This window comes from Mixophyes fleayi, chromosome 1, assembly GCF_038048845.1.
Source record: "Mixophyes fleayi isolate aMixFle1 chromosome 1, aMixFle1.hap1, whole genome shotgun sequence".
Taxonomy (NCBI): domain Eukaryota; kingdom Metazoa; phylum Chordata; class Amphibia; order Anura; family Limnodynastidae; genus Mixophyes; species Mixophyes fleayi.
This window is the reverse complement of record NC_134402.1, coordinates 352,866,109-352,887,124: the sequence shown is the minus strand read 5'-3', so window position 1 is coordinate 352,887,124 and position 21,016 is coordinate 352,866,109. Positions and strand designations below refer to the sequence as shown.

General features: G+C 38.6%; 7 non-coding genes across 7 annotated transcripts; all 7 read left to right on the top strand.

The window, feature by feature from the left end:
• The first annotated feature begins 629 nt into the window (after window positions 1-629).
• TRNAD-GUC (transfer RNA aspartic acid (anticodon GUC)) lies at window positions 630-701 on the top strand. The gene has a single exon. It is a non-coding gene; the product is annotated as a tRNA-Asp (tRNA).
• Window positions 702-2,675: 1,974 nt separating this feature from the next.
• Window positions 2,676-2,747, top strand: TRNAD-GUC (transfer RNA aspartic acid (anticodon GUC)). Its single transcript has one exon. It is a non-coding gene; the product is annotated as a tRNA-Asp (tRNA).
• A 4,019-nt stretch (window positions 2,748-6,766) lies between these two features.
• TRNAD-GUC (transfer RNA aspartic acid (anticodon GUC)) lies at window positions 6,767-6,838 on the top strand. Its single transcript has one exon. It is a non-coding gene; the product is annotated as a tRNA-Asp (tRNA).
• A 1,974-nt stretch (window positions 6,839-8,812) lies between these two features.
• Window positions 8,813-8,884, top strand: TRNAD-GUC (transfer RNA aspartic acid (anticodon GUC)). Its single transcript has one exon. It is a non-coding gene; the product is annotated as a tRNA-Asp (tRNA).
• Window positions 8,885-10,858: 1,974 nt separating this feature from the next.
• On the top strand, window positions 10,859-10,930 carry TRNAD-GUC (transfer RNA aspartic acid (anticodon GUC)). The gene has a single exon. It is a non-coding gene; the product is annotated as a tRNA-Asp (tRNA).
• Window positions 10,931-12,904: 1,974 nt separating this feature from the next.
• Window positions 12,905-12,976, top strand: TRNAD-GUC (transfer RNA aspartic acid (anticodon GUC)). Its single transcript has one exon. It is a non-coding gene; the product is annotated as a tRNA-Asp (tRNA).
• Window positions 12,977-16,996: 4,020 nt separating this feature from the next.
• TRNAD-GUC (transfer RNA aspartic acid (anticodon GUC)) lies at window positions 16,997-17,068 on the top strand. Its single transcript has one exon. It is a non-coding gene; the product is annotated as a tRNA-Asp (tRNA).
• The last annotated feature ends 3,948 nt before the right edge of the window (window positions 17,069-21,016 follow it).

Sequence of the window (21,016 nt, the reverse complement as noted above, 5' to 3'; positions counted from 1 at the left end):
TTATTGATTCCAAATTTGGTTTACTTATTCTGCCTGTCCATCGTAACATAAAGAAAAAAATGCAGTCTGGCGCCAAGGAGATTGCAAAACGCCTTGTACAATTTGGAGATAAACCGTGTACCTCTATCAAAGACAATATTCCCTGTTATTCCATGCAACCTTAAAATATGGGTGTTAAATACATTGGCTAATTTCCGAGCTGAATGCACCCGAGAAAGCAGAAGAAGTAGAGTCGCTTTTACTGAAACGGACAATGTTAAATCAAATGATAGATCTACCGATGGACACTGGCAAATCAACTATAAAAATCATTATAAATGTTACTGTATGCATAGGAAGAACTCACTGCCAGGATTAATTGGCAGAGCTTCCGTGCAGCTAGTCCATAGATTATCGGGATTGGGAGAGTGAGAAAATGATAACTAGAGCAATGTCTCAAATAAATTGGCTTTGTGCATGTTGTACAATAATAAGCATAGATTTTGACGCTTGCAAAAGAGTAGGCCACCAGATGGATCCATTAATGATTTCAATAGTTTTCATAAGCATGCAAGTCACTAGAAATATTAATGTATACGTAGCAAAAAAACGTCTTCTAGGACGTAATGGCGGAGGGGTTGTGCAGCTAATCCTCGTTAGTATAGTGGTAAGTATCCCCGCCTGTCACGCGGGAGACCGGGGTTTGATTCCCCGACGGGGAGGCCTTTGTGCTTTTATTTCTCCAGTATAGATACATAGCAAAAAAGCAATAAAAGTACCTTAAGGCTATGCAACAACTCAAATCTATTAAAAAGGAATTGAGTACATCGGAAAAAAACACACGCATGCAGAAAAGTGGAATAGCCCACGTGGATAAAAACACACAAATCAATAAAAATATTATTGAATACATAGAAAAACATCATCAATTGAAAAGAAATAGAATCTTAGAGAAGACTGATAAAATACATTACCAGCCATTAAAAATATCATTCACCTATCCCCCTTGATAAGTTCAATAAAGCATATAGAGCACTCAGTCTCCAGTTAAGAACATTTACATAACTACCAGGCCCTGTTTTATAATGTTTGACCACGTTTCCCCTGCCGCTCTCTGTGTTATCCCTTACCACCAGCAATTTAGCTCTCCATCTGTCCAAGCCCTTTATGCATCCCATCTATACCAAATGAACACATGGAATGTGTACAACCCTTATTGAGCCCATAGTTGAATGTTTATATCTTGTAAATAATAAAAAGCTAAAATATATATGAAAAAGAATGATGCACTGGGCGTTGCCTCTGTATCCCTGCTGCCTTATTCCTTTGCCTTTATAGCTCTTCCATAAGTCAGGGTTTGATAATCATTCATCTATACATATAACTTCTATTATCGCAACCGTGTCATTCTTTTATGTCCTCCAGCAGCAAAAACCAGTGAGTAACCCCCTCCCATAAATACTTGAAACACATGTCAAAGATTACGGCATTTATAAACCCCCCATTATTACTGTTTCCAATTGTCTGAAGGCAGCACACTGTTCTAGGGGAGGTTTAGTCCATCGGTGCAAACCAACTTTGGAATTAAAAGAACAAACATTTTCCTTTTCTAGGACACCACAAATATAATATCCTGGGTTGTTTTAAGAGATCTGTAGGCCCGATACACCACATTAGTGGGCCCTGTTCTCAGGGACGTTCCTGGTCAGGTGCCTTCTGAAACTATCCTCTTGCCATGTCCTGGTCCACTTTTATGAGATCAAAATTTTGGACTCATTCCACCACTTTTATGAGCACATTTTTATTAGCAATTTAGTTCCGGGAGGAAATGGGTTTTGCTAAATTCTTTTGGACTTTCCCCAGGATCTTGATCACCTGCATAGACAAAGAATTGGCATCGGAAGCATCAGAATTAGAGGAAAAGAAAAATGATTTTGCATGTCTGCTGTAAATACAAAAGAAAGTTATAGACCCAGCACATGATTGGAAACTCTTATTATAGGCAAACTCAGCCCAAGGTACATATTTTGGCCAATATAAGCGATTCTCTGGCACATGACACTTTACTTATTGATTCCAAATTTGGTTTACTTATTCTGCCTGTCCATCGTAACATAAAGAAAAAAATGCAGTCTGGCGCCAAGGAGATTGCAAAACGCCTTGTACAATTTGGAGATAAACCGTGTACCTCTATCAAAGACAATATTCCCTGTTATTCCATGCAACCTTAAAATATGGGTGTTAAATACATTGGCTACTTTCCGAGCTGAATGCACCCGAGAAAGCAGAAGAAGTAGAGTCGCTTTTACTGAAACGGACAACGTTAAATCAAATGATAGATCTACCGATGGACACTGGCAAATCAACTATAAAAATCATTATAAATGTTACTGTATGCATAGGAAGAACTCACTGCCAGGATGAATTGGCAGAGCTTCCGTGCAGCTAGTCCATAGATTATCGGGATTGGGAGAGTGAGAAAATGATAACTAGAGCAATGTCTCAAATAAATTGACTTTGTGCATGTTGTACAATAATAAGCATAGATTTTGACGCTTGCAAAAGAGTAGGCCACCAGATGGATCCATTAATGATTTCAATAGTTTTCATAAGCATGCAAGTCACTAGAAATATTAATGTATACGTAGCAAAAAAACGTCTTCTAGGACGTAATGGCGGAGGAGTTGTGCAGCTAATCCTCGTTAGTATAGTGGTAAGTATCCCCGCCTGTCACGCGGGAGACCGGGGTTCGATTCCCTGACGGGGAGGCCTTTGTGCTTTTATTTCTCCAGTATAGATACATAGCAAAAAAGCAATAAAAGTACCTTAAGGCTATGCAACAACTCAAATCTATTAAAAAGGAATTGAGTACATCGGAAAAAAACACACGCATGCAGAAAAGTGGAATAGCCCACGTGGATAAAAACACACAAATCAATAAAAATATTATTGAATACATAGAAAAACATCATCAATTGAAAAGAAATAGAATCTTAGAGAAGACTGATAAAATACATTAGCAGCCATTAAAAATATCATTCACCTATCCCCCTTGATAAGTTCAATAAAGCATATAGAGCACTCAGTCTCCAGTTAAGAACATTTACATAACTACCAGGCCCTGTTTTATAATGTTTGACCACGTTTCCCCTGCCGCTCTCTGTGTTATCCCTTACCACCAGCAATTTAGCTCTCCATCTGTCCAAGCCCTTTATGCATCCCATCTATACCAAATGAACACATGGAATGTGTACAACCCTTATTGAGCCCATAGTTGAATGTTTATATCTTGTAAATAATAAAAAGCTAAAATATATATGAAAAAGAATGATGCACTGGGCGTTGCCTCTGTATCCCTGCTGCCTTATTCCTTTGCCTTTATAGCTCTTCCATAAGTCAGGGTTTGATAATCATTCATCTATACATATAACTTCTATTATCGCAACCGTGGCATTCTTTTATGTCCTCCAGCAGCAAAAACCAGTGAGTAACCCCCTCCCATAAATACTTGAAACACATGTCAAAGATTACGGCATTTATAAACCCCCCATTATTACTGTTTCCAATTGTCTGAAGGCAGCACACTGTTCTAGGGGAGGTTTAGTCCATCGGTGCAAACCAACTTTGGAATTAAAAGAACAAACATTTTCCTTTTCTAGGACACCACAAATATAATATCCTGGGTTGTTTTAAGAGATCTGTAGGCCCGATACACCACATTAGTGGGCCCTGTTCTCAGGGACGTTCCTGGTCAGGTGCCTTCTGAAACTATCCTCTTGCCATGTCCTGGTCCACTTTTATGAGATCAAAATTTTGGACTCATTCCACCACTTTTATGAGCACATTTTTATTAGCAATTTAGTTCCGGGAGGAAATGGGTTTTGCTAAATTCTTTTGGACTTTCCCCAGGATCTTGATCACCTGCATAGACAAAGAATTGGCATCGGAAGCATCAGAATTAGAGGAAAAGAAAAATGATTTTGCATGTCTGCTGTAAATACAAAAGAAAGTTATAGACCCAGCACATGATTGGAAACTCTTATTATAGGCAAACTCAGCCCAAGGTACATATTTTGGCCAATATAAGCGATTCTCTGGCACATGACACTTTACTTATTGATTCCAAATTTGGTTTACTTATTCTGCCTGTCCATCGTAACATAAAGAAAAAAATGCAGTCTGGCGCCAAGGAGATTGCAAAACGCCTTGTACAATTTGGAGATAAACCGTGTACCTCTATCAAAGACAATATTCCCTGTTATTCCATGCAACCTTAAAATATGGGTGTTAAATACATTGGCTAATTTCCGAGCTGAATGCACCCGAGAAAGCAGAAGAAGTAGAGTCGCTTTTACTGAAACGGACAACGTTAAATCAAATGATAGATCTACCGATGGACACTGGCAAATCAACTATAAAAATCATTATAAATGTTACTGTATGCATAGGAAGAACTCACTGCCAGGATTAATTGGCAGAGCTTCCGTGCAGCTAGTCCATAGATTATCGGGATTGGGAGAGTGAGAAAATGATAACTAGAGCAATGTCTCAAATAAATTGGCTTTGTGCATGTTGTACAATAATAAGCATAGATTTTGACGCTTGCAAAAGAGTAGGCCACCAGATGGATCCATTAATGATTTCAATAGTTTTCATAAGCATGCAAGTCACTAGAAATATTAATGTATACGTAGCAAAAAAACGTCTTCTAGGACGTAATGGCGGAGGGGTTGTGCAGCTAATCCTCGTTAGTATAGTGGTAAGTTTCCCCGCCTGTCACGCGGGAGACCGGGGTTTGATTCCCCGACGGGGAGGCCTTTGTGCTTTTATTTCTCCAGTATAGATACATAGCAAAAAAGCAATAAAAGTACCTTAAGGCTATGCAACAACTCAAATCTATTAAAAAGGAATTGAGTACATCGGAAAAAAACACACGCATGCAGAAAAGTGGAATAGCCCACGTGGATAAAAACACACAAATCAATAAAAATATTATTGAATACATAGAAAAACATCATCAATTGAAAAGAAATAGAATCTTAGAGAAGACTGATAAAATACATTAGCAGCCATTAAAATATCATTCACCTATCCCCCTTGATAAGTTCAATAAAGCATATAGAGCACTCAGTCTCCAGTTAAGAACATTTACATAACTACCAGGCCCTGTTTTATAATGTTTGACCACGTTTCCCCTGCCGCTCTCTTTGTTATCCCTTACCACCAGCAATTTAGCTCTCCATCTGTCCAAGCCCTTTATGCATCCCATCTATACCAAATGAACACATGGAATGTGTACAACCCTTATTGAGCCCATAGTTGAATGTTTATATCTTGTAAATAATAAAAAGCTAAAATATATATGAAAAAGAATGATGCACTGGGCGTTGCCTCTGTATCCCTGCTGCCTTATTCCTTTGCCTTTATAGCTCTTCCATAAGTCAGGGTTTGATAATCATTCATCTATACATATAACTTCTATTATCGCAACCGTGGCATTCTTTTATGTCCTCCAGCAGCAAAAACCAGTGAGTAACCCCCTCCCATAAATACTTGAAACACATGTCAAAGATTACGGCATTTATAAACCCCCCATTATTACTGTTTCCAATTGTCTGAAGGCAGCACACTGTTCTAGGGGAGGTTTAGTCCATCGGTGCAAACCAACTTTGGAATTAAAAGAACAAACATTTTCCTTTTCTAGGACACCACAAATATAATATCCTGGGTTGTTTTAAGAGATCTGTAGGCCCGATACACCACATTAGTGGGCCCTGTTCTCATGGATGTTCCTGGTCAGGTGCCTTCTGAAACTATCCTCTTGCCATGTCCTGGTCCACTTTTATGAGATCAAAATTTTGGACTCATTCCACCACTTTTATGAGCACATTTTTATTAGCAATTTAGTTCCGGGAGGAAATGGGTTTTGCTAAATTCTTTTGGACTTTCCCCAGGATCTTGATCACCTGCATAGACAAAGAATTGGCATCGGAAGCATCAGAATTAGAGGAAAAGAAAAATGATTTTGCATGTCTGCTGTAAATACAAAAGAAAGTTATAGACCCAGCACATGATTGGAAACTCTTATTATAGGCAAACTCAGCCCAAGGTACATATTTTGGCCAATATAAGCGATTCTCTGGCACATGACACTTTACTTATTGATTCCAAAATTGGTTTACTTATTCTGCCTGTCCATCGTAACATAAAGAAAAAAATGCAGTCTGGCGCCAAGGAGATTGCAAAACGCCTTGTACAATTTGGAGATAAACCGTGTACCTCTATCAAAGACAATATTCCCTGTTATTCCATGCAACCTTAAAATATGGGTGTTAAATACATTGGCTAATTTCCGAGCTGAATGCACCCGAGAAAGCAGAAGAAGTAGAGTCGCTTTTACTGAAACGGACAACGTTAAATCAAATGATAGATCTACCGATGGACACTGGCAAATCAACTATAAAAATCATTATAAATGTTACTGTATGCATAGGAAGAACTCACTGCCAGGATTAATTGGCAGAGCTTCCGTGCAGCTAGTCCATAGATTATCGGGATTGGGAGAGTGAGAAAATGATAACTAGAGCAATGTCTCAAATAAATTGGCTTTGTGCATGTTGTACAATAATAAGCATAGATTTTGACGCTTGCAAAAGAGTAGGCCACCAGATGGATCCATTAATGATTTCAATAGTTTTCATAAGCATGCAAGTCACTAGAAATATTAATGTATACGTAGCAAAAAAACGTCTTCTAGGACGTAATGGCGGAGGGGTTGTGCAGCTAATCCTCGTTAGTATAGTGGTAAGTATCCCCGCCTGTCACGCGGGAGACCGGGGTTTGATTCCCCGACGGGGAGGCCTTTGTGCTTTTATTTCTCCAGTATAGATACATAGCAAAAAAGCAATAAAAGTACCTTAAGGCTATGCAACAACTCAAATCTATTAAAAAGGAATTGAGTACATCGGAAAAAAACACACGCATGCAGAAAAGTGGAATAGCCCACGTGGATAAAAACACACAAATCAATAAAAATATTATTGAATACATAGAAAAACATCATCAATTGAAAAGAAATAGAATCTTAGAGAAGACTGATAAAATACATTAGCAGCCATTAAAAATATCATTCACCTATCCCCCTTGATAAGTTCAATAAAGCATATAGAGCACTCAGTCTCCAGTTAAGAACATTTACATAACTACCAGGCCCTGTTTTATAATGTTTGACCACGTTTCCCCTGCCGCTCTCTGTGTTATCCCTTACCACCAGCAATTTAGCTCTCCATCTGTCCAAGCCCTTTATGCATCCCATCTATACCAAATGAACACATGGAATGTGTACAACCCTTATTGAGCCCATAGTTGAATGTTTATATCTTGTAAATAATAAAAAGCTAAAATATATATGAAAAAGAATGATGCACTGGGCGTTGCCTCTGTATCCCTGCTGCCTTATTCCTTTGCCTTTATAGCTCTTCCATAAGTCAGGGTTTGATAATCATTCATCTATACATATAACTTCTATTATCGCAACCGTGGCATTCTTTTATGTCCTCCAGCAGCAAAAACCAGTGAGTAATCCCCTCCCATAAATACTTGAAACACATGTCAAAGATTACGGCATTTATAAACCCCCCATTATTACTGTTTCCAATTGTCTGAAGGCAGCACACTGTTCTAGGGGAGGTTTAGTCCATCGGTGCAAGCCAACTTTGGAATTAAAAGAACAAACATTTTCCTTTTCTAGGACACCACAAATATAATATCCTGGGTTGTTTTAAGAGATCTGTAGGCCCGATACACCACATTAGTGGGCCCTGTTCTCATGGATGTTCCTGGTCAGGTGCCTTCTGAAACTATCCTCTTGCCATGTCCTGGTCCACTTTTATGAGATCAAAATTTTGGACTCATTCCACCACTTTTATGAGCACATTTTTATTAGCAATTTAGTTCCGGGAGGAAATGGGTTTTGCTAAATTCTTTTGGACTTTCCCCAGGATCTTGATCACCTGCATAGACAAAGAATTGGCATCGGAAGCATCAGAATTAGAGGAAAAGAAAAATGATTTTGCATGTCTGCTGTAAATACAAAAGAAAGTTATAGACCCAGCACATGATTGGAAACTCTTATTATAGGCAAACTCAGCCCAAGGTACATATTTTGGCCAATATAAGCGATTCTCTGGCACATGACACTTTACTTATTGATTCAAAATTTGGTTTACTTATTCTGCCTGTCCATCGTAACATAAAGAAAAAAATGCAGTCTGGCGCCAAGGAGATTGCAAAAAGCCTTGTACAATTTGGAGATAAACCGTGTACCTCTATCAAAGACAATATTCCCTGTTATTCCATGCAACCTTAAAATATGGGTGTTAAATACATTGGCTAATTTCCGAGCTGAATGCACCCGAGAAAGCAGAAGAAGTAGAGTCGCTTTTACTGAAATGGACAACGTTAAATCAAATGATAGATCTACCGATGGACACTGGCAAATCAACTATAAAAATCATTATAAATGTTACTGTATGCATAGGAAGAACTCACTGCCAGGATGAATTGGCAGAGCTTCCGTGCAGCTAGTCCATAGATTATCGGGATTGGGAGAGTGAGAAAATGATAACTAGAGCAATGTCTCAAATAAATTGACTTTGTGCACGTTGTACAATAATAAGCATAGATTTTGACGCTTGCAAAAGAGTAGGCCACCAGATGGATCCATTAATGATTTCAATAGTTTTCATAAGCATGCAAGTCACTAGAAATATTAATGTATACGTAGCAAAAAAACGTCTTCTAGGACGTAATGGCGGAGGGGTTGTACAGTTAATCCTCGTTAGTATAGTGGTAAGTATCCCCGCCTGTCACGTGGGAGACCGGGGTTCGATTCCCCGACGGGGAGGGGTTTGCGCTTTTATTTCTCCAGTATAGATACATAGCAAAAAAGCAATAAAAGTACCTTAAGGCTATGCAACAACTCAAATCTATTAAAAAGGAATTGCGTACATCGGAAAAAAACACACGCATGCAGAAAAGTGGAATAGCCCACGTGGATAAAAACACACAAATCAATAAAAATATTATTGAATACATAGAAAAACATCATCAATTGAAAAGAAATAGAATCTTAGAGAAGACTGATAAAATACATTAGCAGCCATTAAAAATATCATTCACCTATCCCCCTTGATAAGTTCAATAAAGCATATAGAGCACTCAGTCTCCAGTTAAGAACATTTACATAACTACCAGGCCCTGTTTTATAATGTTTGACCACGTTTCCCCTGCCGCTCTCTGTGTTATCCCTTACCACCAGCAATTTAGCTCTCCATCTGTCCAAGCCCTTTATGCATCCCATCTATACCAAATGAACACATGGAATGTGTACAACCCTTATTGAGCCCATAGTTGAATGTTTATATCTTGTAAATAATAAAAAGCTAAAATATATATGAAAAAGAATGATGCACTGGGCGTTGCCTCTGTATCCCTGCTGCCTTATTCCTTTGCCTTTATAGCTCTTCCATAAGTCAGGGTTTGATAATCATTCATCTATACATATAACTTCTATTATCGCAACCGTGGCATTCTTTTATGTCCTCCAGCAGCAAAAACCAGTGAGTAACCCCCTCCCATAAATACTTGAAACACATGTCAAAGATTACGGCATTTATAAACCCCCCATTATTACTGTTTCCAATTGTCTGAAGGCAGCACACTGTTCTAGGGGAGGTTTAGTCCATCGGTGCAAACCAACTTTGGAATTAAAAGAACAAACATTTTCCTTTTCTAGGACACCACAAATATAATATCCTGGGTTGTTTTAAGAGATCTGTAGGCCCGATACACCACATTAGTGGGCCCTGTTCTCATGGATGTTCCTGGTCAGGTGCCTTCTGAAACTATCCTCTTGCCATGTCCTGGTCCACTTTTATGAGATCAAAATTTTGGACTCATTCCACCACTTTTATGAGCACATTTTTATTAGCAATTTAGTTCCGGGAGGAAATGGGTTTTGCTAAATTCTTTTGGACTTTCCCCAGGATCTTGATCACCTGCATAGACAAAGAATTGGCATCGGAAGCATCAGAATTAGAGGAAAAGAAAAATGATTTTGCATATCTGCTGTAAATACAAAAGAAAGTTATAGACCCAGCACATGATTGGAAACTCTTATTATAGGCAAACTCAGCCCAAGGTACATATTTTGGCCAATATAAGCGATTCTCTGGCACATGACACTTTACTTATTGATTCCAAATTTGGTTTACTTATTCTGCCTGTCCATCGTAACATAAAGAAAAAAATGCAGTCTGGCGCCAAGGAGATTGCAAAACGCCTTGTACAATTTGGAAATAAACCGTGTACCTCTATCAAAGACAATATTCCCTGTTATTCCATGCAACCTTAAAATATGGGTGTTAAATACATTGGCTAATTTCCGAGCTGAATGCACCCGAGAAAGCAGAAGAAGTAGAGTCGCTTTTACTGAAACGGACAACGTTAAATCAAATGATAGATCTACCGATGGACACTGGCAAATCAACTATAAAAATCATTATAAATGTTACTGTATGCATAGGAAGAACTCACTGCCAGGATTAATTGGCAGAGCTTCCGTGCAGCTAGTCCATAGATTATCGGGATTGGGAGAGTGAGAAAATGATAACTAGAGCAATGTCTCAAATAAATTGACTTTGTGCATGTTGTACAATAATAAGCATAGATTTTGACGCTTGCAAAAGAGTAGGCCACCAGATGGATCCATTAATGATTTCAATAGTTTTCATAAGCATGCAAGTCACTAGAAATATTAATGTATACGTAGCAAAGAAACGTCTTCTAGGACGTAATGGCGGAGGGGTTGTGCAGCTAATCCTCGTTAGTATAGTGGTAAGTATCCCCGCCTGTCACGCGGGAGACCGGGGTTTGATTCCCCGACGGGGAGGCCTTTGTGCTTTTATTTCTCCAGTATAGATACATAGCAAAAAAGCAATAAAAGTACCTTAAGGCTATGCAACAACTCAAATCTATTAAAAAGGAATTGAGTACATCGGAAAAAAACACACGCATGCAGAAAAGTGGAATAGCCCACGTGGATAAAAACACACAAATCAATAAAAATATTATTGAATACATAGAAAAACATCATCAATTGAAAAGAAATAGAATCTTAGAGAAGACTGATAAAATACATTAGCAGCCATTAAAAATATCATTCACCTATCCCCCTTGATAAGTTCAATAAAGCATATAGAGCACTCAGTCTCCAGTTAAGAACATTTACATAACTACCAGGCCCTGTTTTATAATGTTTGACCACGTTTCCCCTGCCGCTCTCTGTGTTATCCCTTACCACCAGCAATTTAGCTCTCCATCTGTCCAAGCCCTTTATGCATCCCATCTATACCAAATGAACACATGGAATGTGTACAACCCTTATTGAGCCCATAGTTGAATGTTTATATCTTGTAAATAATAAAAAGCTAAAATATATATGAAAAAGAATGATGCACTGGGCGTTGCCTCTGTATCCCTGCTGCCTTATTCCTTTGCCTTTATAGCTCTTCCATAAGTCAGGGTTTGATAATCATTCATCTATACATATAACTTCTATTATCGCAACCGTGGCATTCTTTTATGTCCTCCAGCAGCAAAAACCAGTGAGTAACCCCCTCCCATAAATACTTGAAACACATGTCAAAGATTACGGCATTTATAAACCCCCCATTATTACTGTTTCCAATTGTCTGAAGGCAGCACACTGTTCTAGGGGAGGTTTAGTCCATCGGTGCAAGCCAACTTTGGAATTAAAAGAACAAACATTTTCCTTTTCTAGGACACCACAAATATAATATCCTGGGTTGTTTTAAGAGATCTGTAGGCCCGATACACCACATTAGTGGGCCCTGTTCTCAGGGACGTTCCTGGTCAGGTGCCTTCTGAAACTATCCTCTTGCCATGTCCTGGTCCACTTTTATGAGATCAAAATTTTGGACTCATTCCACCACTTTTATGAGCACATTTTTATTAGCAATTTAGTTCCGGGAGGAAATGGGTTTTGCTAAATTCTTTTGGACTTTCCCCAGGATCTTGATCACCTGCATAGACAAAGAATTGGCATCGGAAGCATCAGAATTAGAGGAAAAGAAAAATGATTTTGCATGTCTGCTGTAAATACAAAAGAAAGTTATAGACCCAGCACATGATTGGAAACTCTTATTATAGGCAAACTCAGCCCAAGGTACATATTTTGGCCAATATAAGCGATTCTCTGGCACATGACACTTTACTTATTGATTCCAAATTTGGTTTACTTATTCTGCCTGTCCATCGTAACATAAAGAAAAAAATGCAGTCTGGCGCCAAGGAGATTGCAAAACGCCTTGTACAATTTGGAGATAAACCGTGTACCTCTATCAAAGACAATATTCCCTGTTATTCCATGCAACCTTAAAATATGGGTGTTAAATACATTGGCTAATTTCCGAGCTGAATGCACCCGAGAAAGCAGAAGAAGTAGAGTCGCTTTTACTGAAACGGACAACGTTAAATCAAATGATAGATCTACCGATGGACACTGGCAAATCAACTATAAAAATCATTATAAATGTTACTGTATGCATAGGAAGAACTCACTGCCAGGATGAATTGGCAGAGCTTCCGTGCAGCTAGTCCATAGATTATCGGGATTGGGAGAGTGAGAAAATGATAACTAGAGCAATGTCTCAAATAAATTGACTTTGTGCATGTTGTACAATAATAAGCATAGATTTTGACGCTTGCAAAAGAGTAGGTCACCAGATGGATCCATTAATGATTTCAATAGTTTTCATAAGCATGCAAGTCACTAGAAATATTAATGTATACGTAGCAAAAAAACGTCTTCTAGGACGTAATGGCGGAGGGGTTGTGCAGCTAATCCTCGTTAGTATAGTGGTAAGTATCCCCGCCTGTCACGCGGGAGACCGGGGTTCGATTCCCCGACGGGGAGGCATTTGTGCTTTTATTTCTCCAGTATAGATACATAGCAAAAAAGCAATAAAAGTACCTTAAGGCTATGCAACAACTCAAATCTATTAAAAAGGAATTGAGTACATCGGAAAAAAACACACGCATGCAGAAAAGTGGAATAGCCCACGTGGATAAAAACACACAAATCAATAAAAATATTATTGAATACATAGAAAAACATCATCAATTGAAAAGAAATAGAATCTTAGAGAAGACTGATAAAATACATTAGCAGCCATTAAAAATATCATTCACCTATCCCCCTTGATAAGTTCAATAAAGCATATAGAGCACTCAGTCTCCAGTTAAGAACATTTACATAACTAACAGGCCCTGTTTTATAATGTTTGACCACGTTTCCCCTGCCGCTCTCTGTGTTATCCCTTACCACCAGCAATTTAGCTCTCCATCTGTCCAAGCCCTTTATGCATCCCATCTATACCAAATGAACACATGGAATGTGTACAACCCTTATTGAGCCCATAGTTGAATGTTTATATCTTGTAAATAATAAAAAGCTAAAATATATATGAAAAAGAATGATGCACTGGGCGTTGCCTCTGTATCCCTGCTGCCTTATTCCTTTGCCTTTATAGCTCTTCCATAAGTCAGGGTTTGATAATCATTCATCTATACATATAACTTCTATTATCGCAACCGTGGCATTCTTTTATGTCCTCCAGCAGCAAAAACCAGTGAGTAACCCCCTCACATAAATACTTGAAACACATGTCAAAGATTACGGCATTTATAAACCTCCCATTATTACTGTTTCCAATTGTCTGAAGGCAGCACACTGTTCTAGGGGAGATTTAGTCCATCGGTGCAAGCCAACTTTGGAATTAAAAGAACAAACATTTTCCTTTTCTAGGACACCACAAATATAATATCCTGGGTTGTTTTAAGAGATCTGTAGGCCCGATACACCACATTAGTGGGCCCTGTTCTCAGGGACGTTCCTGGTCAGGTGCCTTCTGAAACTATCCTCTTGCCATGTCCTGGTCCACTTTTATGAGATCAAAATTTTGGACTCATTCCACCACTTTTATGAGCACATTTTTATTAGCAATTTAGTTCCGGGAGGAAATGGGTTTTGCTAAATTCTTTTGGACTTTCCCCAGGATCTTGATCACCTGCATAGACAAAGAATTGGCATCGGAAGCATCAGAATTAGAGGAAAAGAAAAATGATTTTGCATGTCTGCTGTAAATACAAAAGAAAGTTATAGACCCAGCACATGATTGGAAACTCTTATTATAGGCAAACTCAGCCCAAGGTACATATTTTGGCCAATATAAGCGATTCTCTGGCACATGACACTTTACTTATTGATTCCAAATTTGGTTTACTTATTCTGCCTGTCCATCGTAACATAAAGAAAAAAATGCAGTCTGGCGCCAAGGAGATTGCAAAACGCCTTGTACAATTTGGAGATAAACCGTGTACCTCTATCAAAGACAATATTCCCTGTTATTCCATGCAACCTTAAAATATGGGTGTTAAATACATTGGCTAATTTCCGAGCTGAATGCACCCGAGAAAGCAGAAGAAGTAGAGTCGCTTTTACTGAAACGGACAACGTTAAATCAAATGATAGATCTACCGATGGACACTGGCAAATCAACTATAAAAATCATTATAAATGTTACTGTATGCATAGGAAGAACTCACTGCCAGGATGAATTGGCAGAGCTTCCGTGCAGCTAGTCCATAGATTATCGGGATTGGGAGAGTGAGAAAATGATAACTAGAGCAATGTCTCAAATAAATTGACTTTGTGCATGTTGTACAATAATAAGCATAGATTTTGACGCTTGCAAAAGAGTAGGCCACCAGATGGATCCATTAATGATTTCAATAGTTTTCATAAGCATGCAAGTCACTAGAAATATTAATGTATACGTAGCAAAAAAACATCTTCTAGGACGTAATGGCGGAGGGGCTGTGCAGCTAATCCTCGTTAGTATAGTGGTAAGTATCCCCGCCTGTCACGCGGGAGACCGGGGTTCGATTCCCCGACAGGGAGGCCTTTGTGCTTTTATTTCTCCAGTATAGATACATAGCAAAAAAGCAATAAAAGTACCTGAAGGCTATGCAACAACTCAAATCTATTAAAAAGGAATTGAGTACATTGGAAAAAAACACACGCATGCAGAAAAGTGGAATAGCCCACGTGGATAAAAACACACAAATCAATAAAAATATTATTGAATACATAGAAAAACATCATCAATTGAAAAGAAATAGAATCTTAGAGAAGACTGATAAAATACATTAGCAGCCATTAAAAATATCATTCACCTATCCCCCTTGATAAGTTCAATAAAGCATATAGAGCACTCAGTCTCCAGTTAAGAACATTTACATAACTACCAGGCCCTGTTTTATAATGTTTGACCACGTTTCCCCTGCCGCTCTCTGTGTTATCCCTTACCACCAGCAATTTAGCTCTCCATCTGTCCAAGCCCTTTATGCATCCCATCTATACCAAATGAACACATGGAATGTGTACAACCCTTATTGAGCCCATAGTTGAATGTTTATATCTTGTAAATAATAAAAAGCTAAAATATATATGAAAAAGAATGATGCACTGGGCGTTGCCTCTGTATCCCTGCTGCCTTATTCCTTTGCCTTTATAGCTCTTCCATAAGTCAGGGTTTGATAATCATTCATCTATACATATAACTTCTATTATCGCAACCGTGGCATTCTTTTATGTCCTCCAGCAGCAAAAACCAGTGAGTAACCCCCTCCCATAAATACTTGAAACACATGTCAAAGATTACGGCATTTATAAACCCCCCATTATTACTGTTTCCAATTGTCTGAAGGCAGCACACTGTTCTAGGGGAGGTTTAGTCCATCGGTGCAAGCCAACTTTGGAATTAAAAGAACAAACATTTTCCTTTTCTAGGACACCACAAATATAATATCCTGGGTTGTTTTAAGAGATCTGTAGGCCCGATACACCACATTAGTGGGCCCTGTTCTCAGGGACGTTCCTGGTCAGGTGCCTTCTGAAACTATCCTCTTGCCATGTCCTGGTCCACTTTTATGAGATCAAAATTTTGGACTCATTCCACCACTTTTATGAGCACATTTTTATTAGCAATTTAGTTCCGGGAGGAAATGGGTTTTGCTAAATTCTTTTGGACTTTCCCCAGGATCTTGATCACCTGCATAGACAAAGAATTGGCATCGGAAGCATCAGAATTAGAGGAAAAGAAAAATGATTTTGCATGTCTGCTGTAAATACAAAAGAAAGTTATAGACCCAGCACATGATTGGAAACTCTTATTATAGGCAAACTCAGCCCAAGGTACATATTTTGGCCAATATAAGCGATTCTCTGGCACATGACACTTTACTTATTGATTCCAAATTTGGTTTACTTATTCTGCCTGTCCATCGTAACATAAAGAAAAAAATGCAGTCTGGCGCCAAGGAGATTGCAAAACGCCTTGTACAATTTGGAGATAAACCGTGTACCTCTATCAAAGACAATATTCCCTGTTATTCCATGCAACCTTAAAATATGGGTGTTAAATACATTGGCTAATTTCCGAGCTGAATGCACCCGAGAAAGCAGAAGAAGTAGAGTCGCTTTTACTGAAACGGACAACGTTAAATCAAATGATAGATCTACCGATGGACACTGGCAAATCAACTATAAAAATCATTATAAATGTTACTGTATGCATAGGAAGAACTCACTGCCAGGATGAATTGGCAGAGCTTCCGTGCAGCTAGTCCATAGATTATCGGGATTGGGAGAGTGAGAAAATGATAACTAGAGCAATGTCTCAAATAAATTGACTTTGTGCATGTTGTACAATAATAAGCATAGATTTTGACGCTTGCAAAAGAGTAGGCCACCAGATGGATCCATTAATGATTTCAATAGTTTTCATAAGCATGCAAGTCACTAGAAATATTAATGTATACGTAGCAAAAAAACGTCTTCTAGGACGTAATGGCGGAGGGGTTGTGCAGCTAATCCTCGTTAGTATAGTGGTAAGTATCCCTGCCTGTCACGCGGGAGACCGGGGTTCGATTCCCCGACGGGGAGGCTTTTGTGCTTTTATTTCTCCAGTATAGATACATAGCAAAAAAGCAATAAAAGTACCTTAAGGCTATGCAACAACTCAAATCTATTAAAAAGGAATTGAGTACATCGGAAAAAAACACACGCATGCAGAAAAGTGGAATAGCCCACGTAGATAAAAACACACAAATCAATAAAAATATTATTGAATACATAGAAAAACATCATCAATTGAAAAGAAATAGAATCTTAGAGAAGACTGATAAAATACATTAGCAGCCATTAAAAATATCATTCACCTATCCCCCTTGATAAGTTCAATAAAGCATATAGAGCACTCAGTCTCCAGTTAAGAACATTTACATAACTACCAGGCCCTGTTTTATAATGTTTGACCACGTTTCCCCTGCCGCTCTCTGTGTTATCCCTTACCACCAGCAATTTAGCTCTCCATCTGTCCAAGCCCTTTATGCATCCCATCTATACCAAATGAACACATGGAATGTGTACAACCCTTATTGAGCCCATAGTTGAATGTTTATATCTTGTAAATAATAAAAAGCTAAAATATATATGAAAAAGAATGATGCACTGGGCGTTGCCTCTGTATCCCTGCTGCCTTATTCCTTTGCCTTTATAGCTCTTCCATAAGTCAGGGTTTGATAATCATTCATCTATACATATAACTTCTATTATCGCAACCGTGGCATTCTTTTATGTCCTCCAGCAGCAAAAACCAGTGAGTAACCCCCTCCCATAAATACTTGAAACACATGTCAAAGATTACGGCATTTATAAACCCCCCATTATTACTGTTTCCAATTGTCTGAAGGCAGCACACTGTTCTAGGGGAGGTTTAGTCCATCGGTGCAAGCCAACTTTGGAATTAAAAGAACAAACATTTTCCTTTTCTAGGACACCACAAATATAATATCCTGGGTTGTTTTAAGAGATCTGTAGGCCCGATACACCACATTAGTGGGCCCTGTTCTCAGGGACGTTCCTGGTCAGGTGCCTTCTGAAACTATCCTCTTGCCATGTCCTGGTCCACTTTTATGAGATCAAAATTTTGGACTCATTCCACCACTTTTATGAGCACATTTTTATTAGCAATTTAGTTCCGGGAGGAAATGGGTTTTGCTAAATTCTTTTGGACTTTCCCCAGGATCTTGATCACCTGCATAGACAAAGAATTGGCATCGGAAGCATCAGAATTAGAGGAAAAGAAAAATGATTTTGCATGTCTGCTGTAAATACAAAAGAAAGTTATAGACCCAGCACATGATTGGAAACTCTTATTATAGGCAAACTCAGCCCAAGGTACATATTTTGGCCAATATAAGCGATTCTCTGGCACATGACACTTTACTTATTGATTCCAAATTTGGTTTACTTATTCTGCCTGTCCATCGTAACATAAAGAAAAAAATGCAGTCTGGCGCCAAGGAGATTGCAAAACGCCTTGTACAATTTGGAGATAAACCGTGTACCTCTATCAAAGACAATATTCCCTGTTATTCCATGCAACCTTAAAATATGGGTGTTAAATACATTGGCTAATTTCCGAGCTGAATGCACCCGAGAAAGCAGAAGAAGTAGAGTCGCTTTTACTGAAACGGACAACGTTAAATCAAATGATAGATCTACCGATGGACACTGGCAAATCAACTATAAAAATCATTATAAATGTTACTGTATGCATAGGAAGAACTCACTGCCAGGATGAATTGGCAGAGCTTCCGTGCAGCTAGTCCATAGATTATCGGGATTGGGAGAGTGAGAAAATGATAACTAGAGCAATGTCTCAAATAAATTGACTTTGTGCATGTTGTACAATAATAAGCATAGATTTTGACGCTTGCAAAAGAGTAGGCCACCAGATGGATCCATTAATGATTTCAATAGTTTTCATAAGCATGCAAGTCACTAGAAATATTAATGTATACGTAGCAAAAAAACGTCTTCTAGGACGTAATGGCAGAGGGGCTGTGCAGCTAATCCTCGTTAGTATAGTGGTAAGTATCCCCGCCTGTCACGCGGGAGACCGGGGTTCGATTCCCCGACAGGGAGGCCTTTGTGCTTTTATTTCTCCAGTATAGATACATAGCAAAAAAGCAATAAAAGTACCTGAAGGCTATGCAACAACTCAAATCTATTAAAAAGGAATTGAGTACATTGGAAAAAAACACACGCATGCAGAAAAGTGGAATAGCCCACGTGGATAAAAACACACAAATCAATAAAAATATTATTGAATACATAGAAAAACATCATCAATTGAAAAGAAATAGAATCTTAGAGAAGACTGATAAAATACATTAGCAGCCATTAAAAATATCATTCACCTATCCCCCTTGATAAGTTCAATAAAGCATATAGAGCACTCAGTCTCCAGTTAAGAACATTTACATAACTACCAGGCCCTGTTTTATAATGTTTGACCACGTTTCCCCTGCCGCTCTCTGTGTTATCCCTTACCACCAGCAATTTAGCTCTCCATCTGTCCAAGCCCTTTATGCATCCCATCTATACCAAATGAACACATGGAATGTGTACAACCCTTATTGAGCCCATAGTTGAATGTTTATATCTTGTAAATAATAAAAAGCTAAAATATATATGAAAAAGAATGATGCACTGGGCGTTGCCTCTGTATCCCTGCTGCCTTATTCCTTTGCCTTTATAGCTCTTCCATAAGTCAGGGTTTGATAATCATTCATCTATACATATAACTTCTATTATCGCAACCGTGGCATTCTTTTATGTCCTCCAGCAGCAAAAACCAGTGAGTAACCCCCTCCCATAAATACTTGAAACACATGTCAAAGATTACGGCATTTATAAACCCCCCATTATTACTGTTTCCAATTGTCTGAAGGCAGCACACTGTTCTAGGGGAGGTTTAGTCCATCGGTGCAAGCCAACTTTGGAATTAAAAGAACAAACATTTTCCTTTTCTAGGACACCACAAATATAATATCCTGGGTTGTTTTAAGAGATCTGTAGGCCCGATACACCACATTAGTGGGCCCTGTTCTCAGGGACGTTCCTGGTCAGGTGCCTTCTGAAACTATCCTCTTGCCATGTCCTGGTCCACTTTTATGAGATCAAAATTTTGGACTCATTCCACCACTTTTATGAGCACATTTTTATTAGCAATTTAGTTCCGGGAGGAAATGGGTTTTGCTAAATTCTTTTGGACTTTCCCCAGGATCTTGATCACCTGCATAGACAAAGAATTGGCATCGGAAGCATCAGAATTAGAGGAAAAGAAAAATGATTTTGCATGTCTGCTGTAAATACAAAAGAAAGTTATAGACCCAGCACATGATTGGAAACTCTTATTATAGGCAAACTCAGCCCAAGGTACATATTTTGGCCAATATAAGCGATTCTCTGGCACATGACACTTTACTTATTGATTCCAAATTTGGTTTACTTATTCTGCCTGTCCATCGTAACATAAAGAAAAAAATGCAGTCTGGCGCCAAGGAGATTGCAAAACGCCTTGTACAATTTGGAGATAAACCGTGTACCTCTATCAAAGACAATATTCCCTGTTATTCCATGCAACCTTAAAATATGGGTGTTAAATACATTGGCTAATTTCCGAGCTGAATGCACCCGAGAAAGCAGAAGAAGTAGAGTCGCTTTTACTGAAACGGACAACGTTAAATCAAATGATAGATCTACCGATGGACACTGGCAAATCAACTATAAAAATCATTATAAATGTTACTGTATGCATAGGAAGAACTCACTGCCAGGATGAATTGGCAGAGCTTCCGTGCAGCTAGTCCATAGATTATCGGGATTGGGAGAGTGAGAAAATGATAACTAGAGCAATGTCTCAAATAAATTGACTTTGTGCATGTTGTACAATAATAAGCATAGATTTTGACGCTTGCAAAAGAGTAGGCCACCAGATGGATCCATTAATGATTTCAATAGTTTTCATAAGCATGCAAGTCA